Below are 21,771 nucleotides of genomic sequence, written 5' to 3'. Positions count from 1 at the left end.
GGGATTGCTGGATCATATTGTAACTCTATTTTAGTTTATTTATGGAATCTCCATACTGTTTTACATAATGAATGCACTTGAAAAGAATGTGTTTTCTCAAACAGCTCATACAAATCAATAACAACAACAACAACCCAAACAAAAAATGGGCAGAAGACCTAAATAAACATTTCTCCAAGGAAGACATGCAAATGGCCAATAGGCACAAGAAAAGATGCTCAACGTTACTAATTATTAGAGAAATGAAAATCAAAACTACAATAAAGAGCAATCAAGATGGCAAAGTAGTAGGACATGAACCTCACCCTCGCCCACATCTACAACAAAAATACATCTACGTGTGGAATGATTCTCACAGAATATCTACTGAACGTTGGCAAAAGACCTCAGGCTGATGAAAGGGCAAGACAATCTCCATGTAACCAGGTAGGATAAAAGAAAAAAAAAGCAAAAAAGGAATCAAGAAGGGACCTGTGCCCCTAAGAGGGAGTTGTGAAAGAAGAAAGATTCCTGCACCCAGGGAAACCACCTCACTTGCAGGGAAATTGGCCAGGACAGAAGGGTAGCTTCAGAGGTTCAGAGCCTCAGAGGAGAATGCAGCAGCCAGTTTGCAGCAGCCAGAGAAGAAGGAGAACTGTACAGATGAGTCAGTGCTGTCACCCCGTACTCCCCAGCCTGACACGCATGTCCACCAGTGCTGGCAGGGGCTGGATGCTGGAACTCGGGCTCCAGAGATCAGAACCAGGCAGAAGACTGGGGTTGGCTATGTGGAGACAGACTGGGGGAGGGAGGGCAGGAATCCAGTATGACCATGGCTGGAATGCAGAGGAAGCCTGAGCTGTCTTAAAGACCAGTTGCCATTGTTTGGGTGGGGTGCACAGGGGAGGGGCAGGATCTGGATGGTAGCTTTTTCCCTGTGTGCTCCCAGAGGGCAAGACACTGCCTGCATGGGCTCCAGGAGTGGTCACGAGCCTCCACCACCACCCACCTTGATGCCAGGTGTTGTCAAGAGCCCTCACTGACACCTTCCCAGACCCCAGGAGCAGTTGCAGGCCTCCACCCACTCCCTCCTCTGACAACTCCCTCCTGGAATACAGGAGTGATCTCGGGCCACCAATGACTCCCTCTTGGAAACAAAGAGTGGCTGTGGGCCCCTGCCAACTCCCTTCCTGACCCCAGGAGTAGTCAAGAGCTCCAGCTGCCTCCCTCATGCAACCCAGCAGTGGTTAAGAGCCACCACTGGTCACATCACATGTCCCGGGGGTGTATCTGAGCCATCCACTGCCACCGAGAACTCCAAGACCAGGCACCAGCCACCACATCTGCACACCCCCCATCAAGGGGATAAAGACCAGCACACAGTGAGGAAAGAGGCAACAGGTATCCATACTAAAAACAGCCCTCCCACCATATATATTAAACCCACATAAGCTACACAGGGATGACCCCACGTATAAAGAGCCCTCCAAGACCACAGTAGATAATTGTTTCTCCTAAACTCACAGAGTAAGAGAAATATAAGTAAAATGAAGAATCTCACCCAGTTAAAAGACCAAAAGCATTCTCCTAAAAGAAGAAACAACGAAGCAGACCTCTTCATTCTAATAGACACTGATTTCAGAAAGGAGATAATAAAAATACTTACTGAAGAAATTAAGAAAGTCTATCAACAGAAATGCAGAGTACTGTAAAAAGGAACTAAAAACTATAAAGAGGAACCAAGAAAAACTATAAAACTCATTTGCAGAGATGAAAGCTGAGCTAAAGGCAATGAATAGCAGAATGAATAATGGAGAAGAATGAATAAGTGACCTGGAAGATAGAATAATGAAAATCACCCAATCAGGACAGCAGACAGAAAGCCAAATGAAAAAAATATGAAAGCAATATAAGAGATCCATGGGATACTATAAAGCATGCCAACCTATTCATAATAGGGATTCCAGAAGGGGAGAAAAAAGAAAAGGAGATCAAAAAGGTATTTGAAGAAATTATGGCTGAAATCTTCCTAAACCTAATGAAGAAAACAGATATCCAGGTACAGGAAGCACAGAGGGTCGCAAAAAAGATAAACCAAAAGACATATAATAAAAATGGCAAAAGTTAAAGAGAGGATTCTAAACGCAACAAGAGACAATAAAGAGTTAATTATAAGGGAACCCACATAAGGCTATCAGCTGATTTCTCTACAGAAACATTTCAGGTCAGAAGGGAGTAGCAAGAGATATTCAAAAAGTCCTGATAGGGAAAAATCTGAAACCTAGGATACTCTACCCAGCAAGATTATCATTTAGAATAGAAAGAGAGGTAAAGAATTTCTCAAAAAAGCAAAAAATAAAAGAATATGCAAAATTAAAACTATCCTAAAGAAAATATTGAAAGGTCTTCTCTAAACAGTAAAGAAGTAAAAATCTATAGGAAAGAGAAAATCACAGTTGGAAAATATATCACATAACTAAGCCAGCACACAGATTAAAAAAAATCAAAATGTTTTCTGTGAAAGTGATGATAACATGAAGATGTAAAAAAGGATATAAAAATTATTAAATGTGGGGGAGGAGAGTAAGAAAATGTAGATTTCAGGGCTTCCCTGGTGGCGCAGTGGTTGAGAGTCTGCCTGCCGATGCAGGGGACACGGGTTCATGCCCCGGTCTGGGAAGATCCCACGTGCCGCGGAGTGGCTGGGCCTGTGAGCCATGGCCGCTGAGCCTTCATGTCCGAAGCCTCTGCTCCGCAATGGGAGAGGTCACAACAGTGAGAGGCCCATGTACCACAAAAAAAAAAAAAAAAAAAGAAAATGTAGATTTCTTTTTCCCTAGAATATCTATGGGCTTATATGACTATGAGTCTAAAGCAAGTAGATCTAGGAAGCGGTTAATATACTTGAAAAACAGGGTAACCACAAAGAAAAATATAAAATAGATCTACAAAAAAAAAAAAGAGAGAGAGAACTTAAGTATTATACAAAAGAAAATCATCAAGGCACAAAAGGAAAAAGAAAAAGAACAGGACAAAGAAGAAATATAAAATCAATAGGAAAACAAGGTTTAAAATGGCAATAAATACATATCTATTAATAATTACCCTAAATGTCAATGAACTAAATGCTCCAATCACACAAAGTGGCAGACTGGATAAAAAAAACAAGAGCCTATGATATGCTGCCTACAAGAGACCCATTTTTAGTGCAAAGGACACATATAGATTGAAAGTGAAGGGAAGGAAAAAGATATTTAATGCAAATGGAAATGACAAGAAAGTGGAGGTGGCAATACTCATAGAAGACAAAGTAGACTTTAAAACAAGGTCATAAAGAAAGATAAAGAAGGACATTATATAATGATAAAAGGATCAATACAGGAAGAGGATTTTACACTTGTCAACATAAGTGTACCTAATATAGGAGCATCCAAATACATAAAACAAATAATAACAGACATAAAAGGAGAAATTGACAGGGATAAAATAATAGTAGGAGACTTTAACACCCCACTGACATCAATGGACAGATCTTTCAGGCAAAGAATCAATAAGGCAACAGAGATACTAGGTGATACAAAAGAAAAGTTAGACTTGATATTTTCAAGATATTACAACCAAAAAACCCAGAATACACATTATTTTAATGTGCACATGGAACATTCTCTAGAATTGACCACATACTTGGGCACAAAGGAAGCCTCAACAAATTTAAGAGTACAGAAATTATCCCAAGCAGCTTTTCTGACCACAGCAGCATGAAACTAGAAATTAACCAAAGAAAAAGAAATGAGGAAAAAAAATGATTACATGGAGACTAAACAACTTGTTACTAAAAAACCAATGGGTCAGCGATGAAATCAAAGAGGAAATTAAAAAATACATTGAGACAAATGACAATGAAAACACAATCATACAAAATCTATGAGATTCAGCAAAAGCAGCTATTAAAGGGAAGTTCATAGCAATACAGGCCTTCCTCAAAAACAAGAAAAATCTCAAATAAACAACCTAATCTACTGCTTAAAAGAATTAGAAAAAGAAGAACAAACAAAACCTAAAGTCAGCAGAAGGAAAGAAATAAAGATCAGAGAGGAAATAAATAAAATAGAGATTTAAAAAACAATAGAAAAATTCAATAAAACCAACAGTTGTTTCTCTGAAAGGATAAGCAAGATTGATAAACCTGCAGCCAGGCTTACAAAGAAGAAAAGAGAGAGAACACAAACAAAATAAGAAATGCAAAAGGAGACAAAACAACTGATACCACAAAAAACCATAAGGGAATGCTCTGAACAATTATATGCCAACCAATTCCACAACCTAGAAGAAATGGACAAGTTTCTAGAAACATGCAACCCACTAAAATTGAATCAAGAATCAATTTCTTCCTTTATGTTTGTTAATATTTGCTTTATATATTTAGCTGCTCTTGTATAGGGTACATATATAGTAACAAGTGTAATAGCTTCTTCTTGTATTGATCGCCTTATTTTTATTTATTTTTATTAGAGTATAATTGCTTTACAATGTTGTGTTAGTTTCTGCTGTAAAATGAAGTGAGTCAGCTATATGTATGCATATATTCCCTCCCTCCTGGACCTTCCTCCAACCCCCCACCCCCAGTTCCACCATCTAGGTCATCACAGAGCACCAAACTGAGCTCCCTGAGCTATAGAGCAGGTTCCCACTAGCTATGTATTTTACACATGGTAGTGTATATATATCAATCCTAATCTCCCAATTCACCCCATGCTCCCCTTCCCCGTCTGTGTCCACGTGTCCATTCTCTACCTCTACATCTCTATTCCTGTCCTATAAATAGGTTCTTCTGTACCATTTTTCTAGATTCCACATATATGCGTTAATATACAATATTTTTTTTCTCTTTCTGACTTACTTCACTCTGTATGATAGACTCTAGGTCCATCCATATCTCTACATATGACCCAATTTTGTTCTTTTTATGGCTGTGTAATATTCCATTGTATATATGTACCACATCTTCTTTTTCCATTCATCTGTTTTTGGACATTTAGGTTGTTTCCAAGTCCTGGCTATTGTAAATAGTGCTGCAAAAATCACTGGGAAAATTATGGTTTTCTCAGGTTATATGCCCAGTAGTGGGACTCCTGGGTCATATGGTAGTTCTATTTTTGTTTTTTCAGAAACTCCATACTGTTCTCCACCATGGCTGTATCAATTTACATTCCCACCAACAGTGCAAGAGGGTTCCTTTTTCTCCACACCCTCTCCAGGATTTATTGTTTCTAGATTTTTTTATGATGACCATTCTGAATGGTGTGAGGTGATACCACATTGTAGTTTTGATTTGCATTTCTCTAATAATTAGTGATGTTGAGCATCTGTTCATGTGTTTGTTGGCCATCTGTATGTCTTCTGTGGAGAAATGTTTATTTAGGTCTTCCACCATTTTTTTATTTGGTTGTTTGTTTTCTTCATATTGAGCTCCATGAGCTGCTTGTATATTTTGGAGATCAACATTTTGTCCACTTCTTCGTTTGAAAATATTTTCTCCCATCCTGAGGGTTTTCTTTTCATCTTGTTTATTGTTTCCTTTGCTGTGCAAAAGCTTTTAAGTTTAATTAGGTCACATTTGTTCATTTTGATTTTATTTTCATTTCTCTAAGAGGTGGGTCAAAAAAGATCTTACTGGGGTTTATGTCAGAGAGTGTTTTTCCTATGTTTTCCTCTAAGAGTTTTATAGTGTCCAGTCTTACATTTAGGTCTATATTTCATTCTGAGTTTATTTTCGTGTATAGTCTTATGTAGTGTTCTAATTTCATTCTTTTACATGTAGCTGTCCAGTTTTCCCAGCACCACTTATTGAAGAAGCTGTCTTTTCTCCATTGTATATTCTTTCCTGCTTATTCATAGATTAGGTAACCATAGGTGCATGTGTTTATCTCTGGGCTTTCTATCCTGTACCCTTGATATACATTTCTGTTTTTGTGCCAGTGCCATACTGTCGACTACTATAGCTTTGTAGTATAGTCTGAAGTCAGGGATTCTGATTTCTCCAGCTCCGTATATCTTTCTCAAGATTGCTTTGGCTATTCGAGATCTATTGTGCTTCCATATAAATTGTAAAATTTGTTGTTCTAATTCTGTGAAAACTGCAATTGGTAATTTGATAAGGGTTGCATAGAATCTGTAGATTGCTTTGGATAGTATAGTCATTTTCTCAATATTGATTCTTCCAATGCAAGAACATAGTATATTTCTCCATCTGTTTGTGCCATCTTTGATTTCTTTCATCAGTGTTTTATTGTTTTCTGCATACAGGTCTTTTTGCCTCCTTAAGCAGGTTTATTCCTAGGTATTTTATTCTTTTTGTTGCACTGGTAAATTGGAGTGTTTCCTTAATTTCGTGTTCTGATTTTTCATTGTTTGTGTATAGGAATCTAGAGATTTTTGTGCATTAGTTTTGTATCCTGCTACTTTACCAAGTTCATTGATGAGCTCTATTAGTTTACTGGTGGCATCTTTAGTATTTTCTATATATAGTATCATGTCATCTGCAAATTGTGATAGTTTTACTTCGTATCATCCAATTTGGATTCCTTTTATTCTTTTTCTGCTCTGATTGCCAGTCTAGGACTTACAAAACTATGCTGAATAGGGGCAAGAGTGGATATCTTTGTCTTGTTCCTGATCTTAGAGGAAATGCTTTCAGTTTTTCACCATTGAGAATGATGTTTACTGTGGGTTTGTTATGTTGAAGTAGGTTCCATCTATGCCCACTTTTTGGAGAGATTTTTTATCATAAATGGGAACTTTGTCAAAAGCTTTTTTTCTGCATCTATTGAGATGATCATATGGTTTTTATTGTTTAATTTGTTAATAAGGTGTATCACACTGATTGGTTTGCATACATTGAGGAAGCCTTGCATTCCTGGGATAAATTCCACTTGATCATGGTGGATGGTCCTTTTAATGTATTGTTAGATTCTGCTTGCTAATATTTTGCTGAGGGTTTTCCATCTATGTTCATCAGTGATATTGGTCTGCTGTAATTTTCTTTTTTTGTCATATCTTTGTCTGGTTTTGGTATCAGGGTGATGGTGGCCTCGTAGAATGAGTTTGGGATTGTTCCTCCCTCTGCAATTTTTTGGAAGAGTTTAAGAAGGATAAGTGTTAGCTCTTCTCTAAATGTTTGATGGAATATGCCTATGAAGCCATCTGGTCCTGGACTTTTGTTTGTTGGAAGATTTTTATTTATGGTTTCAATTTCAGTACTTGTGATTGGTCTATTTATATTGTCTAATTCTTCCTGGCTCAGTCTTGGAAAATTGTACCTTTCTATGACCTTTTCCATTTCCTCTAGGTTGTCCATTTTATTGACATATAGTTGCTTGTAGTAGTTTCTTATAATCCTTTGTATTTCTGCAGTGTCTGTTGTTACTTACCCTTTTTTGTTTCCAATTTTATTGATTTGAGTCCTCTCCCTTTTTTTCTTGATGAGTCTGGCTAATGGTTTATCAATTTTGTTTTTCTTCTCAAAGAACCCTTTCCTTCTACTAACTTTGGGTTTTGATTTATTTTTTTTTTCTCTAGTTGCTTTGGGTGTAAGTTTAGAATTTTTGTTTGAGATTTTTCTTGTTTCTTAAGGAGAGATTGAATTGCTATAAACTTCCCTCTTAGAACTGCTTCTACTACATCCCATAGGTTTTGGGTTGTTGTGTTTTCATTGTCATTCGTTTCTATGTATTTTTTGATTTCCTCTTTGATTTCTTCAGTGATCTCTTGTTTATTTAGCAGTGCACTGTTTAGCCTCCATATGTTTTCGAGTTTTTCTTTTTTTTTTTTACAGTTTATTTCCCTGTAATTGATATCTAGTCTCATAGTGTTGTGGTCAGAACAGATGCTTGATATGACTTCAGTTTTCTTAAATTTACCAAAGCTTGATTTGTGACCCAGATGTGATCTATCCCAGAGAATGTTCCATGTGCATTTGAGAAGAAAGTGTAGTCTGCTGCTTTTGGGTGGAATGTTTTATAAATATCAATTAAATCTATCTGGTCTAATGTGTCATTTGAAGTTTGTGTTTCCTTATTTATTTTCTTTCTGGATGATCTGTCCATTTGGTGTAAGTGGTTGTTAAAGTCCCCCACTATTACTGTGTTATTGTTGATTTCCCATTTTCGGCTATTACCATTTGTTTATATATTGAGGTGCTCCTATCTTTGGTGCATACATATTTATAATTGTTATATCTTCTTGGATTGATCCCTTGATGGGGGTGGTGTAGTATCCTTCCTTATCTCTTATAACAGTCTTTATTTTAAAGTGTATTTTATCTGACATGAGTATTGTTACTCCAGCTTTCTTTTGATTTCCATTTTCATGGAATACATTTTTTCATCCCCTCACTTTCATTTTGTATGTGTCCTTAGGTCTGAAGTGAGTCTTTTCTAGACTGCATATATTCAGGTCTTGTTTTTGTATCCATTCATCCAGTCTGTGTCTTTTGGTTGAAACATTTAATCATTTACATTCAGGGTAATTATCGATATGTATGTTTCTATTACCAGTTTCTTAACTGTTTTGGGTTTGTTATTGTAGGTCTTTTTCTTCTCTTGTGTTTTCCACTTAGAGAAGTTCCTTTAGCATTTGTTGTAAAGCTGGTTTGGTGGTGCTGAATTCTCTTAGCTTTTGCTAGCCTGTAAAGTTTTTGATTTCTTTGTTGAATCTGAATGAGATCCTAGCTGGGTAGAGTAATTTGGTTGTAAGTTTTTCCCTTTCATCGGTTTAAATATATCCTGCCACTCCCTTCTGGTCTGCAGAGTTTCTGCTGAAAAATCAGCTGATAAACTGGGGATTTCCCTGTATGTTATTTGTTGTTTTTCCCTTGCTGCTTTTAATATTTTTTCTTGGAATTTAATTTTTGTTAGTTTGATTGTGTTGTTTGGCATGTTTATTCTAGGATTTATCCTGTATGGGATTCTCTGTGCTTCCTGCACTTGGGTGGCTATTTCCTTTCTCATGTCAGGCAATTTTTTGACTATAATCTCTTCAAATATTTTCTCAGACCACTTCTCTTTCTCTTCTTCCTCTGGGACCCCTATAATTTGAATGTTGGTGCATTTAATGTTGTCCCAGTGGTCTCTGAGATGGTCCTCAATTCTTTTCATTCTTTTTTCTTTTTATTCTGCTCCTCAGCAATTATTTCCACCATTCTATCTTCCAGCTCACTTATTTGTTCTTCTGCCTCAACATTCTGCTATTGATTCATTCTAGTGTATTTTTCATTTCAGTTATTGTATTGTTCACCACTGGTTGTTCTTTACTTCTTCTAGGTCTATGTTAAACATTTCTTGTATTTCCTAATTCATGCCTCCACTCTATTACTGACATTTTTGATCATCTTTATTATCATTACTCTGAATTCTTTTTCAGGTAAGTTGCCTATTTCCTCTTCATTTATTTGGTCTTGAAGGTTTTTGCCTTGCTCCTTCATCTGTAACACATTTTTTGTCATCTCATTTCTTAAATAGGTGGGATTGTGTTCCTGTCTTACTGGTTGTTTGGCCTGAGGCTTCCAGCACTGGAGTTTGCAGACAGTTGGGTAGAGCCAGAGCTTGGTGCCAAGATGATTTTCTCTGGGAGACTTCACTCCAATGAATATTCCCTGGGGTCTGAGGTTCTCTGTTAGTCCAGTGGTTTGGACTTGGTGCTCCCACTACAGGAGCTCAGGCCCTACTCCCAGCTGGTGAACCAAGATCCCAGAAGCTATACAGCTTGCCAAAAAAAAAAAAAGAGAAAAAGGAGCAGTAAAATAACAAAGAGTAAAAAAAAAATAATAAAATTAGAAAAATAGAAAATATATTAGAAAAAATATAAATGAAAGAACAACAAGGTAAAACAGAACCACAATGACAAAAACTAGCTAAATAAATAAGGCCAGAAAAGGTCTTGGCTTTGGTGGGGCTGATCTTAGGTGAGGGTGGGGCTTAGCGCGGGGGCAGGCGCTTTGCTCAGGACCCACACATCCAGAAAAGGCCCTTGGGTGGTAGCAGGCTAGACTTAGGCTCAGTGCAGCTGGTAGGGGACTCAGAGGGTGGAGGATCTGCCAGAACCTCAGCAGGCTTCCTGGGATCAAATCTGTGGCAGAAACTCTGGCTGCATTCTCTCTCCCTTTCCCTGTTGATCCCTTCGTGGTGAGTGTGCCCTTCCAGGCATGGGAACCTCTCCTCTCCCCCAGATGCCCCTCAGGGGCACCAGTCCTGTCCTGCCTCCACTTTTCCACTGCCCCTTGTTTTCCCCCAAGTCCTATCTGGTGACTCAGGGGTTCCTCCCGTCACCTTAGGTGTCCAAGGTCTCCCACCAGTGCCTGGTAGGTGCCCTAGTTGTGAGGAAACGTGAACTCTGTGTCCTCCTGCTGCACAATCTTGACTCCATCCTCCCATTTATGCCCTTCTTTATCTTTTGTTATAGCCTTTCCTTTAAAGTCTATTTTGTCTAATAAGAGTATTGTTGCCCCCACTTTCTTGTCATTTCTGTTCTCATGAAATATTTTTAACCATTTACTCATTTTGGTCTGTGTGTGTCTTACCTGAAGTGAGTCTTCTGTAGGTAGCACATAGATGGGTTTTGTTTTTTTATCCAATCTGCCACTCTATATCTTTTGATTGGAACATTTAGTCCATTGACATTTAACATAATTATTGAAGGGAGGGGGATCAGGATTGTTGAGTAGGAAGATGTGGAGTTTACCTCCCCCCACAGATTCATCAGACATATATCTACATATGGAACAATTCTTATGGAAAACTAACTGGAAACTGGCAGGACTCAACAGCTTCATAGGGGAATTCTACCAATTATATAAAGAAGAACTAATAACCATCCATCTCAAACTATTCCAAAAAATTGAAGAGGAGTGTATACTCCTAAGTTCACTCTACAATGACACAATTATGCAATAAAAAAAGAAAATAACAGGTCAATATTGCTGGTGAATATAGATGGAAAACTCCTCAACGAAATTTTAGCAAACTGAATTCAACAATAAATTTAAAGGATGATATACCATAATCAAGTGGAATTTATTCCAGGGATGCAAGGATGGTTCAACATATACATATCAATCAATGTGACACACCACATTAACAAAAAGTAAGGATAAAAATCATATGATCATTTCAATAGTCACAGAAAAACCTTTTGATAAAATTCAACATCCATTCATGATTAAAAAAACCTCTTATCAAAGTTTATTCAAAGGGAATATATCTTAACATTTTAAAGGTCATTTATGACAGAGTCATAGCTAACACCATACTCAATGGTAAAAAGCTGAAAGGCTTTCCTCTAAAATCAGGAACAAGACGAGAATCCCCACTTTTGCCACTTCTATTTAACATAGTATTGGAAGTTCTCTCCACAGCAATTAGACAAGAAAAAGAAATAAAGTGCATCCAGTTTGGAAGGGAAGAATTAAAACTGTCAGTATTTGCAGATGTCATTATATTATATTTAGGAAACCATAAAATCTCCATTAAAAAACTATTAGAACCAATAAATGTATTCAGCAAGGGTGCAGGATATAAGACTAATATAAGTAAATTTGCTGTTTTTATATCCACTAATAATAAGCTAGCAGAAATATAACCTTTTTAAAAATCCTGCTTAAAATTGCATCAAAAGAAAGAAATACCTGGTTATAAACTTAACCAAAGAGGTGAAAGACCTATACTCTGAAAACTGTAAAACACTGATAAAGAAAATTGAAGATTATCCCAAGAAATGGAAAGATAGCCCATGATCTTTGATTGGAAGAATTTATATTGTTAAAATGGCGATACTACCCAAAGCAATCAACAGATTTAATGCTATCCCTATCCAAATACACATGACATATCCTATAGGACTAGAACAAATAATCCTAAAACTTGTATGGAACCAAAAAGATCCAGCATTGCTGAAGCAATCCTGAGAATAAAAAAGCAAAGCTGGAGTTATAACCCTTCCAGACTTCAGGTTACACTTCAAAGCTACAATAAACATCATGGTACTGACACAAAAATGGACACATCAGTGGAACAGAACAGAGAACCCAAAATAAACCTGTGGACATATGGTCAATTAATCTATGACAGAAGAGGCAAGAATGTCTATTCTACAATCTCTCTTCAATAAGTCGTACTGGGAAAACTGGACAGCTACAAATAAGTCAATGAAATTAGAATATTCCCTCACACCAAAATCTTAAAATGGATTATAGAACTAAATGTAAGACTGAAAACCATAAAACTCCTAGAAGATAACATAAGCAGAGCATTCTTTGACATAAATTGTAGTAATATTTTGGATGGATCTGTCTTCTAAAGCACAAGAAATAAAAGAAAAATAAACAGATGGGAACTAATTAAAGTTAAAAGCTTTTGTACAGCAAAGGAAACCAGCAACAAAAGGAAAATAGTAATACAACCTACTGAATTGGAGAAAATATTTGCAAATGATATGACCAATAATGGGTTAATATTCAAAATATAAACAGATCATACAACTAAATATACAAAAATTAAAAATGGACTAAATACATGAACAGACATTTTTCTAAAGAAGACATACAGATGGTCAACAGACACATGAAAAGATGCTCAACATTACTATTTATTAGAGAGATCTAAGTAAAAACCACAATGAGATATGTCCTCACACTTGTCTGAATGGTTATCATTGGAAAGTCTACAAATAACAAATGTTGGTGAGAATGTGGAGAGAACAGAACCCTAGTACACTGTTGATGGGAATGTAAATGATGCAGCCACTATGGAGAACAGTATGGGGGGTCCTTAATAAACAAAAAATAGAGTTACCATATGATCCAGCAATGTCACTCCTGGGTATACATCTGAATGAAACAAAAGCACTAATTGTAAAAGATATATGTACCCTAATCTTCACAGCAACATCACTTACAATAGCCAGAATACGGAAACAATTACTCAGCCATAGAAAAATATAAAATTCTGCCATTTGTAATAACGTGAATGGACCTAGAGAGTATTATGCATAGTGAAATAAGTCAGGCAGAGAAAGAAAAGTACAGTATGCTATCACTTTTATGTGGAATCTAAAAAAGAAAACAAATGAATGAATATAACAAAAAAGAAAGAGACTCACGTATATAGAAAGAAAAATAGTGGTTACCAGGGGGAGAGGGATGGGGAAGGGCCAAGACAGGGATATGGGATTGAGAGGTACAAACTACTATTTATAAAATAAATAAGCAACAAATATATATTGTACAGCAGGAAAATGTAAAGACCTCCCTCGACAAAGTTGCCTTGGAAAAAATGCTGATTCTTTTGAGGACCACCTCCCCACCCCCCCCGCCGATCCATAACTAAAGTCCCAGCAGGCCCCTAAAAGTGAGGTACAAAATATATCCTATGAGGATGTGCACTTTACTCCAAAGAACTACTTGAGTTTTCTAATTTATAGATAGAAATCTGGGGAACATATGTGGGAATGGATATTTAAACTTTCCACACTTAATGTTGCATCCTGGGGAGTTAGAAAGGGCTCAAACAATTTGTTTTGTTGATTGGCTGAAACATGAACCCAAAGTAGGACCATAGTGATGAGTTAGAAATGCCAGGCCTGCCTTTGTAAAGGAAGAGATTCAAAGGTTCAGGAAGATCAGAATGTTAAAATGGGCTTGTCATTTAAGACATACTTGCCCACCCTGAGAAAATCTAGAAGGCGTAACTTTCACCGACTATAAGATATAAATTTGTGAAGGGAGCCCCAGCACCTAGTATAAACTATGGGATTTTCCTCAGGACGGATCTTACAGTGGTAACTGAGGACACTGAATTGGGAAACCTAAGTGCAATGGAATTGGAGCCCTGGGTGATGGAGGCTCAACCACCAAGGCAAGGTGGGCATGGTTACTGTGAGGGACAACAGAGTTAAAGCAGCACTCAGAATAGTCTGAATAGAGCTATGGCATTGGTTAGTTGATTATGGCCTTTTTAGAAATGAAATAGACAAGAAGCCTACTAACATCTTCCTTGATCTATATAAGCAGAGAAGTTCTAGTTCAAGTGAACCCAAGTCTAACCTGAATCATAAAAACACAGTCACGGCCCCTCAATCAATTCCTAGACTTGAGCCACTTTACAGACTTGGAATGCCTTGAATGAAGAGGAGGCCAGTCCACCTTGAGGAAAAGTTCTGGAACACTGCCAACATTTATACTGTTGCTTTTTCTCTAGTCTTCCCTAAATAGACCTGTAGCTTTTTACCAGGGTAACTGTACTTTGGGGTAAAGGAAATAGACCTTTTAGAGACTACTAGACACTGGCTTTGAACTGACATTGATTCCAAGGGACTCAAAACATCACTGTGGTCTGCTAGTAGGGACTTCTGGAGGCTAGTAGGGACTTCAAAGCCAGACACTGGCTTTGAACTGACATTGATTCCAAGGGACTCAAAACATCACTGTGGTCTGCTAGTAGGGACTTCTGGAGGGACTTCTGGAGACTCCACTTTAGTGGAGTTTTAGTTCATGTCCATCTCAAAGTGGGTCAAGTGGGTGCCTGAACCCATACTGTAGTTATTTCCCCAGTTCCACAATGCATAATTGGGATAGACATAATTAACAGCTGACAGAATCTCCAACTGGTTTCATGACCTGTGGAGTGAGTCTATTATGGTAGGAAAGGCCAAGTGGAATCCATTAGAACTGCTTCTATCTTGGAAAACAGTAAACCAAAAGCAGCACTGCACCCATTGTGGGATTGCAGAGATTAGTACCACAATCCAGGACTTGAAAGATATGGGGGTGGTTATTCCACCCACAGTCCCATTCAATTTGCCTATTTGGCCTGTGCAGAAGACAGATGAATTTTTGGATAATGACAGTGGATTGTCATAAACTTAACCAGGTGGTGACTCCAATTGCAGCTGCTTTACCAAGTATGGTTTAACTACTTGAGCAAATTAGCACATTTCCTGGTACCTGATATTGAGCTGGTAACTTATTTTTTCTCTTTACCTGTCCATAAGGACCACTAGAAGCAGTTTTCACTGGTAAGGCCCAAACTACTAATTCACTGTCCTACCTCAGGGGTATATCAATGCTCTAGCCCTACATCATAACTTAGTTCTCAGTGATCTTGATCATCTTTCCCTCCCACAAGGAATCACACTTGTCAATTACACTGATGACATTAAACTGATTGGACCTAGTGAGCAAGAAGTAGCAACTACTCTAGACTTATTGGTAAGACATTTGTGTGTGAGAGGTTGAGAAATAAATCTGACAAAAATTAAGGGATCTTATACTTCGGTGAAGTTTCTAGGGGTCCAGTGGTGTGGGGCATGTTGAGATATCCTTTTTAAGGTAAAGGATGAGTTGTTACATCTGGCCCTCCTAATATCTCAAAAGGTACAATGCCTAGTGTGCCTCTTTGGATTTTGGAGGCAACATTTTCTTCATCTGGGGTGTTACTTAAGCCCATTTACCAGGGGATTTGAAAAAGCTTTTGAGTGGGTCCCAGAATAAGAGAAGGCTCTGCAACAGATCCAGCCTACCATAAAAGCTGCTCCACCACTTGGGCCACGTGATCCAGTAGATCCAGTGGTGTCAGTGGGAGATAGGGATGCTGTTTGGAGTCCCTATAGGTTAATTGCAGCATGGGCTCTTAGTATTTTAGAGCAAAGCCTTGCCATCACGCACAGATACTCTCCTTTCGAGAAACAACCCTTGGATTACTACTGGGCCTTAGTGGAGACTGAACACTAAGCATGGACAAAGTTACCATGTGACTTGAGCTGCCCTTTATGAACTGGGTATTATCTGACCTAACAAGCCATAAAGTGGGATGAGCTCTATCATCAAATGGAAGCGGTTTATAATGACTAGAGCTGAGCAGGCCCTGAAGGCACAATCAAGTTACATGAAGAAGTGACCCAAATGCCCATGATCTCCCCTCCTGCTACTCTGCCTTCTCTCCCCCAGCCTGCACCTACGACCTCATGGGGAGCTCCCTATAATCAGTCAGTATAGGAAGAGAAGACTAGGGCCTTGTTTACAGATGGGTCTGCATGGTATGCAGGCACCACTTGAAAGTGGACAGCTGCAACACTGCTGCCCCTCTCTGGAATATCCCTGAAGGATGGTGGGAAAGAGAAATCCTCCCAATGGGAAGAATTTGAGCAGAGCACCTGACTGTTTAATTTACTTGGAAGGAGAAATGGTTAGACATGTGATTATACACCAATTCATGGGCTATAGCTAATGGTTTGGTTGGATGATCAGGGCTTTGGAAGAAACATCATTGGGAAATTGGTTACAGAAAATTTTGGGAAGAGGTATGTGGATAGGTCTCTCTGAATGGGCAAAAAACATGAACATATTTGTGTTCAAGGAGAATGTTCATCAAAGTGTGACCTCAGCTGGGGAGGATTTTAATAGTCAAGAGGATAAGATGACACATTCTATGGACACCAGCCAGCCTCTCTCCCCAGCCACGCTGTCATCACCCAAAGAGCTCATGGACAAAGTGGCCATGGTGGCAGGGATAGAGGTGATACATGGGTTCAGCCACATGGACTTCCACTCACCCAGGCTGACCTGGCTACAGGCACTGCTGAGTGCCCAACCTGCCAGATGAAGAGACCGAGTGTCCATATGGCACCATTCCCTGGGGTTATCAGCCAGCTACCTGGTAGCAAGTTGATTACACTGGACAGCTTCCATCATGAAGGGGCAACACCTTTTTTTTTTTTTTTTTTTTACTGGAATAGACTCTTACTCTGGATACAGATTTGCCTTCCTTGCATGCAGTGTTTCTGCCAAAACTACCTTTCGTGGACTTACAAAATGCTTTATCTACTGTCACATATTCCACATAGCATTTCTTCTGACCAAGGAGCTCACTTCTCAGCAAATGTACTGGACCTAAGCTTACAGAACTCATTGGTTTTACTATATCTCCCACCATCCTCGAAGCAGTTGATTTGATAGAATAGAGGAATGACTTTTTTTTTCTTTGAGTATAGTTGATTTACAATGTTGTGTTAGCTTCACATGTACAGCAAAGTGAATCAGTTATACATATGCATATATCCACTCATTTTTAGATTCTTTTCCCATATAGGTCATTACAGAATATTGAGTAGAGATCCCTGAGCTATACAGTAGCTCCTTATTAATTATCTATTTTGTATATAGTAGTGTGTATATGTCAATCCTAATTTCCCAATTTATCCCTCCCCCCACTTTCCCCCTGGTAACTGTAAGTTTGTTTTCTACATCTGTGACAATATTTCTGTTTTGTAAATAAGTTCATTTGTACCATTGTTTTTAGATTCCACATATAAGTGATATCATATGATATTTGTCTTTCTCTGTCTGACTCACTTCACTCAGTATGACAGTCTCTAAGTCCATCTATGTTGCTGCAAATGACATTATTTAATTCTTTTTTATGGATGAATAATACTTCATTGTATATATGTACCACATCTTCTTTATCTGGAAAGAACTTTTGAAGACTCAGTTATAATTCCAGCTTGATGGCAATAACTTGCAGACCTGGGACAACTTTTCCCAGAAGGCTGTGTTATTTCTGAACCAGTTTCCAATATATGGTGCTGTTTCTCCTATAACTAGCATTTGTGGATTCAGGAAAAAAGGGGTGGAAATGGGAGTAGCACCACTCACTGTTACCTCTAGAGACCCACTAGCAAGATTGTTGCTTCATGTTCCCATGACCTTATACTCCGCTGGTCTAGAAGTCTTAGTTCCAGAGGGAGGAATGTTTCCACCAGGAGACATAAAGTTAAGACTGCCACTTGGCTACTTGGGGCTCCTCAGGCCTCTGAATCTATAGGCAAAGAAGGCAGTTACTCTGCTGGCTGAGGTGACTGATCCTGACTACCAAGGGGATATTGGATGATTACTCCAAAAGTAAGTGAAGAAGAGCATGTCTAGAATACAAGAGATACTTTAGGGAACCTCTTAATGTTACCATGCTCTGTGGTTAATTTAATGTCAATGGAAAGCTACAACAGTCCAATCCCGGCAGTACTACTAATGGCCCAGACTCTTCAGGAATGAAGGATTTAGTTACCCCATCAGGTAAATAACCATGACCAGCTGAGGGGCTTGTTGAAGGTAAAAGGAATACAGAATAGATAGTGGGAAAATGTAGTTATACATACCAGCTATGACCAGGTATAAAAATGACTATAATTGTCATGAATATTTTCTTATTTTATCATGAATAAAGATCAGCTCCTTTCTAATGGGAGGGAGGCCAATACCATCAATCAACTCTGGCTGATAAAAACATGAGGAAAGAAAGAGGGAGTAAAGATGGTGGAGGAGTAGGAGTACATGGAGTTCATCTCTTTACATGGATTCATCAAGAATACATCTACAGATGCAACAATTCTCACAGAACACTGGCTGAACACTAGCAGAAGACCTTGGACACTGGAAAGGAATATAAAGATCCCTACATAACTGGGTAGGATGAAAAAAAGGGAAAGGCAATAGTCAAGGCCAGGAAGTGTAGAGAGAAAGTGGGACTGGACACCTGGCGGTGGGGGGGGTGGGGATCTGAAGCAGAGGAGAGATTCTTGAATGCAGGGAAACTCCCTCTCTGACAGGGATATCAATTGGGACAGAAGAGAAGCATTTGAGGCTGTCGGAAGAGGGTGAAGCAGCCAGTCTGTGGCAGACGGGACAGAGTGAGAACTACACATATGGTCCGTACTGCAGCCCTACTTGTCCCAGACCGGGATGTGTGTTCACAGGTGTGCAAGGGGGCTGGGAGCTGGAGCGTGGGGCTTGGAGAATAGGCCTGGGGTGAGAACAGCTGTTGGCTGTGGGGAGATGGACTGAGGGGACAGGAGGGAGGAAATCAGTAGCAGGGAATGCCTATGGAGAAAGACAAGACTGCCATGGAAGCAGGGTGCTACTGCTGAGTCATGCACAGAGGGAGGAGCCACTATTGTAGCCTCTCTCTCTCCACACAGGCTGGCGCCTGCTCATGAACAATAAAAGAAGCCCTCTCAGGGCTGGCCCTCAGGCACCAGCCACCAAGCAATAGAAAAAGCCCTCTCAGGGCTGGCCCTTGAGCGCATCCTGCCAGGTGCCAGAGGAAAGTCCAGCCAGGGCTGGCCCTAATGTGCCTTACACCAGATGCCAGAAAAGGCCCTCACTAGGGCCATATCTCTTGTGCCTGTGGCCACCATCTTCCCTCCACATTTGGCATCACCAGGGCTCCCATGATCAAAACAGTCATACCACCTCTGTGCCCTATCCTCACAGGGGCAGACCCAAGAGCTCCAAGGTAGCCTCAGGACCAGACTCCTGTGGGTGGACCACATACAGAAGTGGAGATAAACCAAAGCTGAACCCCAGGGATGGGGCGAATAAGGAAGAGGAGTGAAAATCTTTCCATCGGCTGAACAAGCTGCAGATTAAATCCCTATGATTGGATAAGTAGACCCTGTGTCTATGGAATATCTGAGTAGACAATGAGTGTTCCCACAAATGAAAATGGTCTATCTCTGGCAGCTGTGGACTTTGGGGGCAGCACACGTAGGAATTGGGCCAGATCAGAGTCTGAGTGGTCCCCACAGGGCCCACAGCAGGTACAAAGACTAGCTCAAAGGCAGAGGAGGGACTCTTGGGGAGGTGGAGGTGGGCTGTGGCTCATGGCCTGTGCAAGGACACTTACAGCTGAGACCACAGGGAACCATAATTGTTACTATTATTTTTAATATGTTTTGATTCATTCTGTTGTTTGTTCTGGCTTTTCTTTTCTTTTGTATTTTTTTTCATTTAGTCTTTTGGGATCTTTGTGTTTTATAATATATTGCTTATTTTTTATTCTATTTTTTTAATATTTCTATTTTTACTTGGCTTTTCTGTTGTTCTGTGTTCTTTTCCCTTATTTTTCCTTCTTCTTTTTCTTTAATATATTTTTAATTTTTTTATATTTCCATTTCTACTTTGCTTTTCTGTTGTTCTGTGGGTTTCCCCTCTTATAAAAAATCATTTTTATCTGTTTGTTCTGTTTCTTTTCTTTATTCATCAGTTGGCACACTGCTTTAGTTTTGTTTTTAGGTTTTGTGTTTTTGCTCATTTTGATTCTTATTGATTGTGTCTTTGGGTTCTTCTGTTTGTCTGGATGTGCTCTTGCTTTTTCTTTTATTTGGTTCTGTTTTTGTTTCTTTTGCATATGTGTGTGTTTCCTCATTTCTGTTTTTGTTTGATTTTGATTTTACCATTTGTCTGGAGTATTGTTAGTCTTTATTTTCTTCTTCTTTAATATATTTTAATTTTATTTTTTATATTTCTATTTCTATGTTGCTTTCTGATGTTCTGTCTTCTTTCCCCATTTTCTTTTACTTTTCTTTTTTTTGGTATCATTTTTGTCTGTTTGTTTTGTTTCTTTGCTTCCTTCTTTACTTGGCACTCTACTTGGTTTTGTTTTTGTGTTTTTGTTAGTTTTCTTTTTAATTGTTTGATTTTGTCCTTTGGTTCTTTTGTTTGTCTGGTGGTTCTCTTGCTTTTTGTTTAATTTAATTCTGTTTTTGTTTCTTTTGTGTCAGTGCATGTTTCCTTGTTTCTGTTTTGTTTGCTTGATTTTACTTTTTACCATTTGTCTGGGGTTTTATTAATCTTTTTTTTTAATCCCCTTTATTGCGAGGATGAGTGACTTGCAGGGTCTTAGTTCCTTGACTGGAAGTGAGGCCTGAGGCTCTGGGGTGGGAGCAGTGAGTCCAGGACTCTGGAGCACTAGAGAATTCCTGGCCCCAGGGAAGGTTAATTGCTGAGCACTCTCATGGAGGCCTCTATCTGAATCCAAGACTGGGCTCCACCCAACAGCCTGCAACTCCCAGTGCTGGATGCCTAACACCAAACAACAAACAAGACAGGAACACAAACCCACACATCTACACACAGACTACTTAAAGTCATACTGAGCTCACAGACACCACAAAACACACCACCTGATATGGCCCTGCTCATCACAGGGAAAAGACTCAGATCCACTCACCAGAAAGCAGGCACCAGTCCCTCCCATCAGGAAGCCTATGCAAACCACTGGACCAACCTCACCACCAGGGGCATAAAACAGAAGCAAGAGGAACTAGAACTCTTCAGTCTAGGGAAAGGAGACCTCAAATACTGTAAATTAGAAAAAATGTGAAGACAAAGAAATATCTTGTAGACAAAGGAACAAGATAAAAACCCACAAGACCAAATAAATGAAGAAGAAATAAGCAAGCTACCTGAAAAAGAATTCAGAGTAATGCTAGTAAACATGATACAAAATCTCAGAAACAGAATGGAGAAAATACAAGAAACATTTCACAAGGACCTAGAAGAAGTAAAGAGCAAACAAAGAGTAATGAACAACACAATAACTGAAATTAAGAATACTCTACAAGGAATAGCAGAATAACTGAGGCAAAAGAATGGATTAGTGAGCTGGAAGAGAGAACAGTGGAAAAAGTTGCTGCAGAGCAGAATAAAGTAAAAAGAATTAAAATAATTGAGGACAGTATCAGAGACCTCTGGGACAGCATTAAGCACACCAACATTCGAATTATAGGTGTCCCAGAAAAAGAAGAAAAAAAGTAAGGGTCTGAGAAAATATTTGAAGAGATTATAGTCAAAAACTTCACCAACATGGGAAAGGCAATAGTCAAGGCCAGGAAGTGTAGAGAGTCCCATACAGGATAAACCAAGGAGAAACAGACTGAAACATATTAATCAAACTAACAAAAATT

General features: G+C 38.9%; 1 pseudogene; it reads left to right on the top strand.

Annotated features, from left to right (window-relative positions):
* Positions 1 to 294: 294 nt before the first annotated feature.
* On the top strand, positions 295 to 17,852 carry LOC132519061 (uncharacterized; annotated as a pseudogene).
* Positions 17,853 to 21,771: the final 3,919 nt, after the last annotated feature.

Source organism: Lagenorhynchus albirostris, chromosome 4 (genome assembly GCF_949774975.1).
Source record: "Lagenorhynchus albirostris chromosome 4, mLagAlb1.1, whole genome shotgun sequence".
NCBI classification, from domain to species: Eukaryota; Metazoa; Chordata; class Mammalia; order Artiodactyla; family Delphinidae; genus Lagenorhynchus; species Lagenorhynchus albirostris.
This window is presented reverse-complemented; position numbering and strand designations above follow the sequence as displayed.